Source organism: Electrona antarctica (genome assembly GCF_951216825.1).
Source record: "Electrona antarctica genome assembly, chromosome: 5".
NCBI lineage: Eukaryota > Metazoa > Chordata > Actinopteri > Myctophiformes > Myctophidae > Electrona > Electrona antarctica.
This window is the reverse complement of record NC_136810.1, coordinates 33,849,537-33,865,488: the sequence shown is the minus strand read 5'-3', so window position 1 is coordinate 33,865,488 and position 15,952 is coordinate 33,849,537.

The window sequence follows — 15,952 nt, the reverse complement described above, 5'->3', positions numbered from 1 at the left end:
TGCCATGAGTCGCTCTGGATTAAGAGCGTCTGCTAAATGCCTAAATTGTAAATTGTAACGACCGAAACATTGATCAATAAATCTAACTCTAAGTGACTCTAAGTGAAGACAGTGTGCGGGATTCTTTTTCTTCCTGAAATATATCTACTACCTCCTGGCGGAGACCTGTGCTTCGAGGAGCACATTTTTCCAGTTTTAATTTGGGTTCATAAAATGAAAAACAAAACAAAAAATCAGAACTTCACTCATGTGCCCCTTGCCTGCTTGCTTGGTCTCTAGAAGCATGGAAACGTTACTTACAACAAATTAACTGATTTAGCTGGCTGATTAGTACTAGCTGGGACCTGCTTACATCACCATAATAAAATAAATAATTTAAGTTGAAGGAGATTTTGGCGTGAATATTTCTCAAATTAATATCATATCACATCATAAATGTTTTTGTATTGGATGGGAAATCCAAATACATTCATACGGGCTGTTTGGCATGAATATGTATCAAATTAAGAGTGTCATAAATGTTTTTGTAGTGGATGGGAAACCCAATCACACGGGCTGGTGTTCTCCAGTACGACATAAGAGTCACCGTGTGACTGTGAATATGGGTATAGGAAACAAACCTGCACTAGTCCTGCAGGACGAGACCTGCCTCTCTGCTGCAGCTGATGCTCTCCTGTGAGAATGAATGCACACTTTCAGTGCTGTGCACAAAAGCCCACACTAGAAAGTTCCCAGTGTTCAGTGTGAGCAAGGCAGTGAGCCATTCAGAAGGCCATCTGGCTGTATTACTTTACATATTCTTTCAACCACAAAAAACTCAGTGCTCTCGTGTTTCTTCTCCTGCTTTTGGCGGCCTGGTCTATGACAGCTCGACAAGAGGGTAGTTCCTCTTTCACAGGGCTACTCCCCAGAGCTAAAATGGTGTGTATTTATCGGTTCTCAGTGGGTGTCTTGAACCAAACTAGTCCAAATGAAGCAGTGAGGAAATAGCCGTATGTTATCGACCTAAGAAACAACCCCCCCCCCAAAAAAAAATCACAGTTGATTCATCTATTATTCAATATTCATCATGTATTGAATGTATGATATTTTGTGGTTAGAACAAAAACCTTTTGGTAATTAGTTGTTAAAGATCTATATTCTGATTAATAACCATTGCTATAGGTTTAGTAACGTTAACAGTACAGTACACAGGTCTCCCCATCTCTCAAGCTCTCCTGATTGGGTCAAATTGCTATCCTGAAAATGTTTTTTCTGTTTACTAAAGTGCTAGAGAGACGAGGGGACCCCTGTTACTGAACAAACACTATAGCAATGATTGCTATCATAATATAGAGCTATTTATTTAACACAACAAAATATATCACTTATAGTATCTTCACCTAAAGTATTTGTTTTTTAATCAAGATTGAGGGAATTATCGAGGCATTGCATTTCTCTCTCTGTGTGGTTGCAGCAATGTGATGACTCAAGAGACCTTTTGTACATTCCCAAATCCCAGCACCCACCCCCAGAGCACAGTGTCTAAACAGAGCTGTCTGGGACTAACACAAAGTTCTCAGGCAGGATCTGTGGTTTGATTGGCCCCCCACTTTGTGTTTGTAATGGGAGAGATCCCTTTTAAGCACAGGGCACCCTGACCACAAAAAACAGCTGGCTGGCCCATCCTGTCAAGGCTGAGATTAAAAGAAGGACACAAAAACATCAGTCTGCTTGCAGTATTCTAATGGCCTGATGTCCATTGATCCATCGGTTAATCCCATCATTGCCACCAGGTGCAATAAGACCTGACCAGTCTGACTGGTGGGAGTACAGGGATACGCAGTCATATTTGATGGTACACTTAAGCAATTACAATTTAGGCATTTAACAAACTCTCTTATCCAGAATCAGAGTAAGCAGGAACCCAACAGGGTAAATTGTCTAGTGCAAAGATATACAATATAGTGCTATAAAGAAACTATAGGACAGCAGCGGTAAACATCAAACCTAGCATGTCTACATGCTAGGTAAACAACATGCCATGTAATGATTATCTTATCTTATTATGTGTTCAAGAAAGAAAAAAAACCTAATAACAATTTTTTTTAACAAGTAACGTACTGTATCTGCATAATAAACTATAGCATCTACTGAAGAGATGTCAAGAAGCGATACAAGGAGAGAAGAGTGCTACGGGGACTGGGGTGAGGTGGAGTCTGAAGTGATACAAGGAGAGAAGAGTGCTACGGGGACTGGGGTGAGGTGGAGTCTGAAGTGATACAAGGAGAGAAGAGTGCTACGGGGACTGGGGTGAGGTGGAGTCTGAAGTGATACAAGGAGAGAAGAGTGCTACGGGGACTGGGGTGAGGTGGATACAAGGAGAGAAGAGTGCTACGGGGACTGGGGTGAGGTGGAGTCTGAGAGAGAAGAGTTCTACGGGGACTGGGGTGAGGTGGAGAAGAGTGCTACGGGGACTGGGGTGAGATGGAGAGAAGAGTGCTACGGGGACTGGGGTGAGGTGGAGTCTGAAGAGGTGAGTTTTCAGACTACAACAGAGAATTGGGAGTGAGTTTGCAGTTATGACTGCAATGGGGGTTTACTCCAGTTTGGGACTTTTGGGAGTCGGGGGAGAAGAGTCTAGGATGTGTGTGTTGGTGTTTTAGGGAAGGTTAGAACAGCTGTGTTCAGAACAGCACTGCAGCTGATATAAGAGAGTAGGAAGGGTTGTGGGGTTGGACCATGTCCTTGGTTGACTTGTAGACCATGAACAGTGTTTTGTACTAGGTGCAGGCAGCAACTGGACGTAAAGGGAACGCGAAAGGGAAGTGAAGACCAGGCGTGCACAGTATTCTGGATCATTTGGAGGGAGCATGCCAGGAGACCAATAAAGCCTGATTTATATTCTAGTCGTACAATGGTGTTATGTGCCAAAAATATCCCATCTTCAAGTTCACAATGTGCAGCAGATCTGCTATTTTTGCATTAAGAATTACCAATCTTTAGCCTATTGTTAGCTAAACGTACTCGTCAATTTACCACATGGATCATTTATACAATAATGAATCATTTTTATTACATTATACATAATTCTTTTTTATGTCATTTGTTTTGTTGTTTGACAAAAGGTAGACATAAAATATCCCAAAATCAAGCAAACATTAGAATGGTCAAAATATCCCATCTTCAAGCTCACAATGTATGGAGGAATGGAGGAAATGGAAACAAAAAACTAAAATACTTAATTCAAAGGTCAGAAATATTACATTGTTATTGTGTGACAAAGCATGATACCTGTGCACGTTTCCCTCGTGATGTTGTCTGTACTTTAGTCTTGATGACACAGGCAGAAAAGGCCTATGACTAACAATGACTTAAATAGCTGTGGGGCCAGGTGGAACCTTTACCTGTACACAAAGCAACAAGACAATTAGTCACACAGAAGAAGGCATATAGATATCAAAGAGTAAATATGCAACAGTACTGTAGTGCAAAGGAGGATTAACTATAACAAAGAGTTTTCGTATGTTGCCATTTTGTGAGGTTACTAGTTCAACTCTATTCTGTCTGTCTCTGATTGCAGGTGCTAACTCATTTGCTGGTGAATATTCGGTGCACAGTAATCATACTGTATGAGGTCAGGTGAAGTCACTGAGGCGCAACTGAGGCAAGTAAACAAGTCCAAAATACATGTTATTGTAACAGAGTGTGACTTGGACTCCGTCCTGCAGGATATTCTGGTTACATGCGCAACAGTGTTATTTACCTGCTTATCACCTTGACTCTGCTGTCATAACATTCCTGTAACACACAAAGAGTACAAACCTGACACTTCTAGAGACTTTGAGGTTACACAAAAGGACCCAAACATGCCAATCTCAGTTTAAACACATAACATACCTGTCTGCCATATAAGAAATAAGATCCAAAACACGTTTCATATCCTACCCCTTTACCCCCCCACCCCCACCCCCAGCCAATCAGCTGAGCACATTCCGTGCTCAAACGGACAGACAGACAGACAGACAGACAGACAGACAGACAGACAGACAGACAGACAGACAGACAGACAGACAGACAGACAATGTATCTAGCACCTTAATCAAAAGTTGTATTGTATTATATTGTTGTCATACATGTGCTGGTATATAAAGAAATAACTTCTATTCAATCAAAATCTGTTATGCAAATTATTGACAAACCTAGACAGAATCAATGACACCCTCCCTACAGTCTGCATGGAATGATGACGAGCTGTGTGTTGTAACAATTATTTTGCATCACAACATGGTGGCTTGCACACAATGCAAGTCAAAAGAACAAACTGAAGTGCACTCAGTTTTGCTGTTGCATCCCATTCACCTGCACCCTGTGCCCACTATATGCATTGATCAGTGGCGTGCAGTGACTGGAGTGGGATGCCTTGCAGGCTTTGACGTGGGGGACATGACTTGAAATGCTCCATTCAGCTGAGTGATGTTTCCCCGGGCACTGCACTGCATTAACTCACCATGCTGATGCTATGGAATTAGGGTCTCTTTTCTCAGGTCATTCAATGTGTGAGGCAATTTCCTTGCATGCCGACCCTCAGGAAGTATCCTATAGCCTACTGTTCATTAGCCACGAGACGAGACCTCCTGAAGCACTATAGGAAGGAATGAAGGCTTCCTTTATGGACTAACAGTACAACACAGTGCATAAAACTGTAATGCTGTTATATCTACAGTAATCTCTCAAGACAGATTCAGCTCAAAAGCTGAAATTTAAGCTGATATTCAAGCTGCTTTTTTTGCAGGTTCACAGTCAAGTGAATCCCTGGCCTGAATATAGTATAGGCCTACAGGAGTGTGACGCGAAGTCGTGAAGAGCATTGACTGACAACAATTCTGCACACATTCAAATCACTGAATTATTTAGATTAGACATAAGTATAAAGAAATAAGACAGACAGACAGACAGACAGACAGACAGACAGACAGACAGACAGACAGACAGACAGACAGACAGACAGACAGACAGACAGACTGACTGACTGACTGACTGACTGACTGACTGACTTAACTGACCAGTCAGTTTACTGGTTTAAAGATTGGTTTAAAGAAGAAAAGAAAGAAAGCATTCTCTGGACCTAAATGAGTGGAAAGACTGCAGAGCATCATAATGCACACATGTTATCTAGACTTTGGAATGATAGCCTAACCACAGGGCTATATGGCATGGACATCTGTGCACTTCCCTTTAAAACACATGTTCCATAGCATGAAATGTGCTCTCCTTTACAATGCCATTGTGGCATTTCAAAGTCTGTCACTGTGTGTGCAACTGTGCATGTTGTCTTTTAATAAGTCTGTTATTTTACAATCTAGTGATTTCACAAAAATAGCTTGATTTTTAATTAAACCAACAACAACCTATTTGCGTACTGTTTATGTCTGGCAAACTAAATTATAAAGATGCTTAGCCAACTATAAACAACAATCCTAAGGTTAACTTCAAACAAAGATCTGTATGTGGGGGGGTAAGTGCGAGAGATTAAAAGAAATGAGTTAAAATTTAAAAATGTAAGGTTTCCTAATTGGTACTCTGGCGTCACATGGCATTTTTCACTGCTTTGATCTGATCAGAGTAGGCCTAGTGTGGCCTAGGCCTACACTCCAAAGTCATGGGGTTCATAAGTGGGCGAGGCTCGTCGCCTAGATTAAAATCGCACTGTGCGCAGCACGTCATTCATTCAGTCACTCACTCCGCGTGCAGTCGTGCACGCACTGCACGGCAGTGATGGCACTGACGGCGGCACGGCACGGTGCAACCGTGCAGCCGCGGGAATGCGCGGACGGCGGTGTGGACGAGCAATTGAAATGTGAGAAGTTGAGACTCCAACTTTAGCATAGCATAGTGTCTATCTAAATAAATGTATTTTTTCACACTCGCCATAATGAGACTGTCTGGGGCTGCCGTGGCATTGTTTATCCTCGAATGACCCCGATGCCGAATTCAGAACATCCCGTTCCCTGAGATAATAATAGCTCCCTTTGCGTCACCAAACTGTGATTGACTGCATTTCTAGACACGTGCCACAAACTGCCAGCAACTAATTTTCCTCCAGGCAAATCCAGGTTTTAAAGCAGGTAGTCATCACTCATAGTCCGGGAGCTAGACCCAGCCCTCAGAATGTTAATGCTTTTTCACTATTATTTAGAAGATTACATTTTCAGTCACTATAGCCTTCCAGAGTCCTAGAATGTAACAATAGATTCACATGTGCTGCTACTACTGCTGTCTGAAGTTAGAAACATGAATAGTGAATACTACAGCAGGACACAAATGCATTTTTATGGTATTCAAGGCTATATATATTTGAATATGGATGAATATAGCTTGTTTCAGTACATATCAAATTATCAATAGGCCACCCATCAAATCAATGTGCACCCAAATGTAACAATCGATCAAGTAAACAAAACAACTGTAAATACAGGCAAAAGGAGACACAAGAGAAAAAGTCAATACTGTATGTATGACAATGGAGCATCAGAGTCCTTGGTTTTCTTTTTCTTTTTTATCATTTTGCATACAAAGAAAATAATAACTGATAAAATAATTGTTATGCCACAGCATATTCAACACCTTAAATTCACCACCATTCATATCGTCAACTACTTTAGTCATATTAATCTTCCTCCTCCTCTTCATCATCATCATCATTCATATGTGTATATGAATTCCTTCTAGGTCATCCTCGTCTGTCCCCTCTTCAGACAATACATCAATGAGGGCTTTGAGGATGACATCACCTTCAAACCATAGAGGCTCTAGTTTACCATTTTCTGAGTTCAAATGAAACCCATGGTCAAGAGGTGATGGAATTTCTGGGTTGTTCTCATGAGCCCTCTTCTGGATGCGTACCTGGATGTAAACTCTTTTGAGAGTTTCTGTGATCAGCCTTAGAAGAAAACGCTACAAAGCTATTATTTACTTTCCCCTTGCATTCTTGCAACCATGCAAAATGGAATTTTCCAGAGGTGGTAGAAAATCTGTATATTCATTGTCAGATCACCTCGATACAGTAGCCTATATGGAGATCTAAGGGTGGTAGCGGGACATTCTCTTGAGTGTACAGGGTTTGATGAGGGCCCAGGTAGGGCCGGGCCTTAATTTTCGGGCCTAGAACTCTAGTTTTCAGCGAGAGTTTGAAATTTGAAAAGTCAAAAGGGAGACATCGAAGAGCCAATCATGATCGAGAGGGGGCAGGCCTTGGTGTGTGTGCTGTTGGCCTGTCACATCCCCCTCCACTGTAGTGCGTGCATGTGCACATCTTGTTACCGGGGCGGACCGAATGCTCCTTTAAAGACAAACAATACAATTTTAAAGGCCTAGTGAAATGAAAAATATGTTTTTCACACTACATCCGTGGTCATCATTACCCTGAAGAAGGCAGTTGTACTGCCGAAACGTTGGTTTTTACTCTGCATCCTAATAATTTAAATAATCGGCTCTTTGGCTATCAGTGTGTGCAGCCACTCTTTTGTCTTTTTAAGACTTAACTCTTTACATCATATGAGCATACCTAACAATGGATGCCAAAAAAATGGGTACATTTTCATTTTTGTGTATTTTTATATCAAAAGTCCATAAAATCGAATTTTAATTACTTCCTGAAAACGAAAACGTACTGCATGATGACGTGTCGATAAAAGCCAATAAAAATGAAGCTCACCCGTTTTATTCCCCATATCTGCGCGTCCGTCCAACACTGTCCAACACAGCTGCTACAGAAATTCTCCGTTTTTATTCCCATTCAAGATAACATCCAGACAGTGTATTACTCAGTTTCAACTTAATCATCATGCTAAAATATGTATCTGAAAACATTATAGGGTAGAAATAAGCCACATATCAGTAAACCGGTACAGCTGGCCGACTATCTGACTTGTAAACAAACACTCCATGCGTCCTGCGTGTAGCATAGCTACCGTCCCATCGCCTGAAGGTATGCAACGCTCTGATTGTTTCAGAAACTTCAGAGCCAGCGTTTCACTTCAAAATAAAATGCCCACCATTTCCGTTTCCCTACACCTTTAAAGTCAATTCTGAAACGCACAGGGAGCCAGTGTAGTGACGCCAGAACGGGTGTCATGTGGTCCCGCCTGCGAGTTCCAGTTAAAGGCGTAGTGAAATGTTTTTCACACTTTTAGACCATATCTGTGGTCATCATATAGGCATACCTAACAATGGATGCCAAAAAAATGGGCAAATTCTCATTTTTGTGTGTTTTTATATCAAAAGTCCATAAAATATTTTTTTAATTACTTCCTGAAAACGTTTTGCGTGATGACGTGTAGAGATACACATCGATAAAAGCCAATAAAAATGAAGCTCACCAGTTTGTTTCCCATGCTTCATTACTCTCCTCCACAGCTGCTTTTGATTAAATAACTACTCCGTTTTTATTCTCATTCAAGATGACATCCAGACAGTGTAGGCCTATTACTTGTTTTAAACTTAATCATCACGCTAAAATATGTATATAGGTTGTGTACAGGTTAGAAATAATCTGCTGGCTTTTTTTAATGTCTTCCTTTCACTTTGTTTACAAACAAAATTCATGTGCAGGAAGTCACAGACTTTGAGACCCCATAGCCTGGAGGGATGCGACGCTCTGATTGGTTCAGAAACTTCAGAGCCAGCGTTTCCAGCTAAAACTTCAAAATAAAATGTCCACCATTTCCGTTGCCCTACACCTTTAAAAGGCTTGCCACAGCATTTTGGACAAACTGAAGCCGAGCAATGGATGCACACAGTCAGTACAGAACAGTACAGCATAGTACAGTATGGTACAGTACAGTACAGTCTGGTACAGTACAGTGCAGTATGGTACAGTACAGTATGGTACAGTACAGTATGGTACAGTTTCAGTTCAATACCGGACCAAAATAGTCTGACTGAACAAGTGGCCACCCTGGACAAGTGGGCACCTGGAAACTGGGCACCTGGACGAGTGGCCACCAACTGGCCACCTGGATGAGTGGGCACCTGGATAGCGTGGTGTGGCGCTAGAGAGGCTTAAATAGACACAGGGATTAACAGGACCCAGGTGAACTCAACATATAATTAAGAGACGATTGGCATAGGGACTAACAGGGAAGAATAGGAACGATACTACAGAATAAGATACAGAACACAAAGGCAGAATAAAGTATTCATGTTTCTAACTTCAGACAGCAGTAGTAGCAGAACAGAACCTATTGTTACATTCTAGGACTCAGGCTAGTGACTGAAAATGTAATCATCTTCGAAATATGGTGCAGACCTTTGGCCACATAAAGAGTAATTGTCAAGATAGAGAGGTCATCTTGGGCTCAAATTGAAGCTTATGAAAATGGGCAGTTTTGTATCTACAAGTGAGGCAGTGATATTCACTATAAAGTGCTGGAAAATAATCATATTTGATGGGTATTTGCCAAGCGGACAGCATTTCTTGTGTGTTTCTGGTGATGTTGTGGGTGATATTTTACAATAGAATGGTAGCAAGCCCCAGAAATCTATTCTGCTACTTACCCCTATGTGTCAGGATACTCCATGCCAAATTTCACACTTCCATGTGTATTTAAGTAATTTCAGTGAATTAATATTTGCCTTTACACAATTTCGCAGAGAAAAAGGGGTTTTGTGGTCCCTGAAACCAAACGGCCCCGAGTTGGGGGTGTTCCCTTCATTTTGAGATGGCCCAAGTTATATGCAAACAATAATATATGCAAAATAATAGTGAAAAAAAACTTAGCAGAAAACATTATGAGGGCTGGGTCTAGCTCCCGGACTATCACCACTGTCACCAGCAGCTGTCTGAGGAGTTCACACTCACAGCCAACGTGATTACAACTTGTAAATGCGACACACATTACAACTGGTGAGAGCAGAGCTGACTATTTTCTTTGGAATGGAGCTCATTCATTACGGTATAACAACTTCAAGACAACTCACCCTTTTTCCACCTCCCACGAAAAAGTGTGGACATCTCACCCCGAAAGTCCGGAAAACTCACCGGACATCTCACCCCGAAAGTGAAGACAGCTCTTCACTTTCGGGGAGCTGTCTTCACTTTCGGGGTGAGTTGTCTCGGGGTGAGTTGAGTGAGTAATGAGTATTCACTCATTACTACTACTAGTAGTAGCCTACAATTCTTGAGTGCGTTGCACGCTGCACGCACATCCCATCCGGCCATCCCTATCAATCAATTTTAAGCTGGTACCTTGAACTACCTTCAGACTGTTACTTTTCTCTGAGAAGTTAACTGCACGAGCATTTTGGCCACTGTGACGAAAGTGATATTACACTTAACACTCAAGTTTATACGGAGGTAGAACGAACGACATGCGGCAGTGGAAAACAACAATAACGCACAATAAGCCATATGTCCCGGCCTTCCCCCAAAGTCCCAGACCCAGATACAAGATCCCCGATCAGTGAGCTCTGCTAGACAGAGGGGGACACGTGGAGGGGGGTAGTTTCTGTGTAGTTTATGTGTTCTCTGGAATCTCTGAGACAGAACGATTTCGGGGCTGAGTCTAAATAGTGACATGGCTGCATCCTATGTAGGTCAACAATGTAACAACCACTAAATATACTGTCTGCTATCTTGGGATCTTTGGAGAAAGGTGTTTTACTTGTTTACATCATAATAATGCATATTTTTCTTTTTACACCCCTGCTGCAGTGCAGACACTGAAAACTCAAAGGCTACACCCAATCATATTGTTTGAGGGGAATCTTCTCATAACAGGCAGCCCTATCACCCCTACTTTTCCATCATGACTTTACTTTCTTCACTTTATTCAGCTTGTTAAACACAGTGTGCTAAACACAGTGAGGTATTCACCTGTGGAAAACCTTCCAAGGGAAACATTCCAGACAATCACTTGTTCATGCATGACGTAATAACTGCAATAACTAAAATATAGCATGCCAAGGAAGAGCTGTGTCACAGTGAACCTTGTAGTTTTATGAGTGAAGTTGTGATTGTGAATGATTTTCAAGGAATACACTTGAGTTAGTATCAGCTGTATGCTGAATCCTGAAGGTGAATTTCTCTAGGGATATAGGTTCTACACCACATTAGAATTGTCTCAACTGAGTCCTGCCTCATGGTTCCTGTGAATGTTTTGCAACAGAATTCTAGAGAGTATGCGTATGCATAAAGTGAGTGGCAAATCGAGTGGCAAAGTGAGTTTAACGTAATTTAATGCAATCAGATAGGACTTTTCTGTTTGAATGTATGGGCTGTGTCAAGTGTGCCTGGAGGCCAGAAAGTAGTTTTTTGCCACTCAGTGCATAACTTCCGGGTATGATGATGATGTCACGCGCATACTCGATAGATTTCAAATCAATATCGTACATAGCCTGGAATAAAACACTGGGAAAATATGCAGACTATAGTCTGAAAGGCTTTTGTCAAATAAAGCAGAGCGAGGTAGAGACTTATAAAATGTTGAATATCAGGAAAATACTAAAAACATCAGACTTCATGTGATTCAAAAGGGACTATATTTTAAACAAAGCACACACACACCATTTTATTTATTGCCATGTTTTTGGCATGTTATTAGGCTAAAGTTTACACACAAAAATGACAAAATGGATACTCTTCTAATTTAAAAATGAGAGAAAAGACATAGATCTATTTTTGCTGGGTATATCGGTTCTGTACAACCACCTATCCGACTGACTACTATGCAATCACACTTCCTCAGGTCCTCTGCAGGCTGCACGCCAAGTTTTAGTCAGTTGGACGGTTCTCGAGATATGTAAACTACACACACGCAGAGACTTAGGATTCGGATAATAGGATTCGTTGTGTGACAAAGTACTATCCAGAAAGAGAACGTGACCTCACGTGGCGGAACCACACAAGATGGCGCTACGCTACCACCTGTCCATTGAACTCAATGGGTGGGAGCCACCATGTTGAGTTCTGCTGCACTTTCTTGATATAGGATTTAAGTGGTCAACAGAACAACTAAAATAAATTGACTGTCACAGGCTAGCCTGTTCCTTGAACATCAAACAGACATTGCTGAATTGGTTCTCTGGAGTTACGAAGCATCTCCTAGTTTCCATGATTGAAGTCTTTTGACCTCAGTCAATCTGTCTTTATAGATTTGTCTGTTCCTTGAATCCTGTCCAATTACCTCATTACCAACAGCCCCCCACCGCCATCTGTGTTTCAGATCATCCAAAGCAATTCTAATTAATACAGTCTAAAGTAAAGAGCTCATAGATAATGACAATGCTGCTACTCTCAGCAGGATTAGACAGGTGCTCATCTACTTGCTTTGACTGGGGGTCTTATAGTAACACACCTTGGGCCAATCAATGACAAGATGAGAATCTCAGCATCTCTGTCTTCCACACAGATACACAACAATTCCACTTCCTTTTAGTAAATGGGTGCTGTCCTATCTGCAGATCACAGTGGCAGACCTGTCCAAGAACTGCTATCAGCTGTGTGCATTGGCAGTGTGTTAGACACTGTCCATGGAGATGGTATGGTGGGTGTGTGGTCTGAATGTTGGTGCCCAAAAGTTTGGTATCACCATGTTCTTGACCTGCACCCTTCTTGACTTTAATGTTCTGTCTTTATTTTGTTTGTAAAATGTTAAACTTGCTAGATGACATATCAGGGCAGCCTTTGGTTGACTGATTGTCCGATTACTGTTAAGCAGTTTGACGTGATTTGTTTATAGAACTACTGGCGCCAGCTTTTTGTAACAGCCAATTTGATATACTGTAGGTTAGATTAGGGTAGTTCGATTCTGTTAGATTTCTATTTGTAATTTGGATTTGGTGTAGGTTAGTTTTAAGGTTTAAATGTCAGTCTAGGTTTAGTTCTGTTAATTTGGTTATTGATTTTCGTTGAAGTTTAAAGTCATGTCTTAAATTCTCCATTTGTAACTTTTACTTTAGGTTGGAAACCCTTTCAACATATCACTGTAGTAAGTCATGGTTGTCTATAAAGAGTACTGGCTTTTACTTGTAAATTGCATGTGAACTCTTAAAATAACCTTGTCAAAAGGCAGCAAATAAAACAATTCACTTTTCCAGCCTTATGTCGCAATCCTGTATTCCCCTAGACCTAAGGATTGTAACAGAAGCAAAGCAGGACGTGTCTTTATTCAGCATGGGAAAATTCCATCCAATAATTGTGCCAGTTGGCTTAATTTGTATAAAACTAGAAGTCCGGGTTGCGTAGTCGCCTCCGTAGCCCGCATATCTGACACGCACGCACGCACGCACGCACGCGCACACACACACACACACACACACACACACACACACACGGTTTGATTGAAAACTGTATTAACAGTTTGCAAAATGGGTACAGTTCAGAAAAAGCACTAAGACTTGATTACATAAGGGTCCTCCAATCTACACACACACACACACACACACACACACACACACACACACACACACACACACACACACACACACACACACACACACACACACAGTGTGTAATAAATGAGTATCTGATTTATGGAGGAAAAATAAGAAAGGGAAAAAAAGCTAAACGGGTGGAGTTAGCTGGTTTGGCAGATAGTTTGAGGATCCAATGGAGTTAGGTAGGAGGTTTTTGCCAAAGCACTTTTTAATACTTTCCATTGGTTCAATATTTTTTTAACCAACACACAGACGTAAAGGGTGTTACATAGCATTGATTCAGAACAGCCTAATCCACTGTAACAGTGGGTGCATCTGTACTGGTGGTACGACGTGGCCATGGCTTTTCATTGTTTGTTTTTCTCTTATCCCTACAGTAGATCTCAACTGTGGCCTCAAACCAAATGAGTCAGGAGCACAGCCCATGTGATAAACAATTGTCCATAGTCCTTCTCCACCCTTGCATTAAGACAGCAGACACCGATCTGCCATGAAGCAGCAGCAATCTAATTGACTTTAGAGAAGCTTACTTCTCATGCTCCTTCTCAAACTAAATTATGTTGTATATGGAACATAACCTACTGTGAAGCTGGTCACAAAAAGTTTACCTAACTTTGCTACTACAGGGAAAACATGCACATGTACATACTGTATGTTACTATTATTTTTACACTTTGATTGCTCTTTCTTGCACTCTTTATTCTTGTTTGTTGTGGTTTTGATATTTTGAATGTTGTGCTATCTATGCTGCTGCATTGTCTGTAAGGAAGCCAAAACAAAAATAAAGTTTTACTCTTATGTACCTGTACACAAGATGTAACAATAAAGTACAACCTTGAACCTTGAATGGTTCATTCCAAAGAATACAATCTTGAAAGTTTGGAATGATTTTATTGTCTACACAGTAACACTCATTCAGCACACTAACCCATATCCATTATCCATTGAGCTTCAATAAAGCAATCAATGCAAACAGTCTGCATCGTACCTGATCCTACTGCTTCAGTCAGTAGACGGTAGTCCTTGTTGCTTTATCTAGATAATGCTGTGTTTTATGTGTAGCCCACTAGTGAAAGAAAAATCTCTTTGGATCTTACAAGGCTAGCATGGGACTGACAACTGCCTTTGGCTCAGAGGAAGAACTTCAAATATTGACTGACTTTGGCTCATAAATGCTCAGTAATCCCATTCACAGTAGCACTTTGACTGCTGGAGTCACTGTGATGGTTATTGATTTTTTTGTGATTACACCCTGTTGACATTCATTTACATTTATTAAACTGTCGCAGCGGACTGAGGCAGTCAGTGATGCACTGGAGTTTCCGTGGGCGAAGCACCAATGTCTTTTCTTCCTGTCTCCTCTGTTTCAAATTAAGCTGTACCTTCGAACTTCAGAAATGGTTTTGGAGAGTAATGTTTTTGGAGGGTAAAACATTATGCTTTTCTTTTGTCCACGTCAGTCATGTGGAAAATGTGTGGGAAATAAGGCACCTAGTCTTGAATCGCACATCTGGTTGCTTGGATGAGTTGTGCACTGACTCAACACTGGAAGTTGACACAGCTGAGTTTTGAGAAGCTTTGTACAACCCTCTTCTCTAGATATCCTACTGCTCTTGAGAATGGGACTTAGCTTATGGATGTCCTCTCACTGCCAAATATGCCACAGTATCAAATGAGGATGCAAATTCTCTAACCAAGGGGAGAAGTCATTGTCGGTTAAGTAAGATACATTGCATAATGAAGTTAGTGGTTGGGGTGACTTCCTGCAGGTCAAGAGTGCTGTTATTTTACAACCCCAGGGCAGCAGATGGATTCCCTGTTAACCTTTGCGTGGGCCCAGGTCAATAGTACACACCAGCCAGTGGAGAGTGCAATACATATGTAGGTCTGTAGCTGTGCTATCATCTTTTAGCTATGCCAGGCGGGAGATTGCCCCATGTGACAGGTTTCCAGGAACAGTTCACTCTAGTGGGGTGCACTGAGCCAATCTCAGTTCAGATGGCTGTATGCACAGGCCTGCCCTGTTGTTCCTTAGTAAAGTTAGTCACAGACATTCTGATGGAGCCTTTAACACCTCTGCTTTGTCTACCTCCAATCCAAGGTCTTGAATCCTGTCCTCATTACATTTGCTCTTTTTATATGCATTTCAGTTAATTCTTGATGGTTATCATAGTTCCCATAATGCATTTGGCCGGCAAGCATTGTCCTACAATGCACATAGTTTTATGGCCACCTTTACATCAACCTGATTAATATCTCTGAAGTCAGAATTGCTGAGGCTAAAAACAGATTTTTAACACAATGACATCACTGTAGGGTAAAACTTTCAGCACAACTTTGGTGGCAACAAAATATTTCAAAAATATTTGGGTTTCTAATGAAACACTAACCGTACAACTACAGTGTAGTTTTAAGCTCAATTAATATTTCTTGAAACGACTGTGCCCACAGTCATATAAAGTGGGGATTACCAGAAACAGATATGTCACCCTCTCATCTCAATTATTTCATATGTTCTTGGTAAGCCATGTGTCTC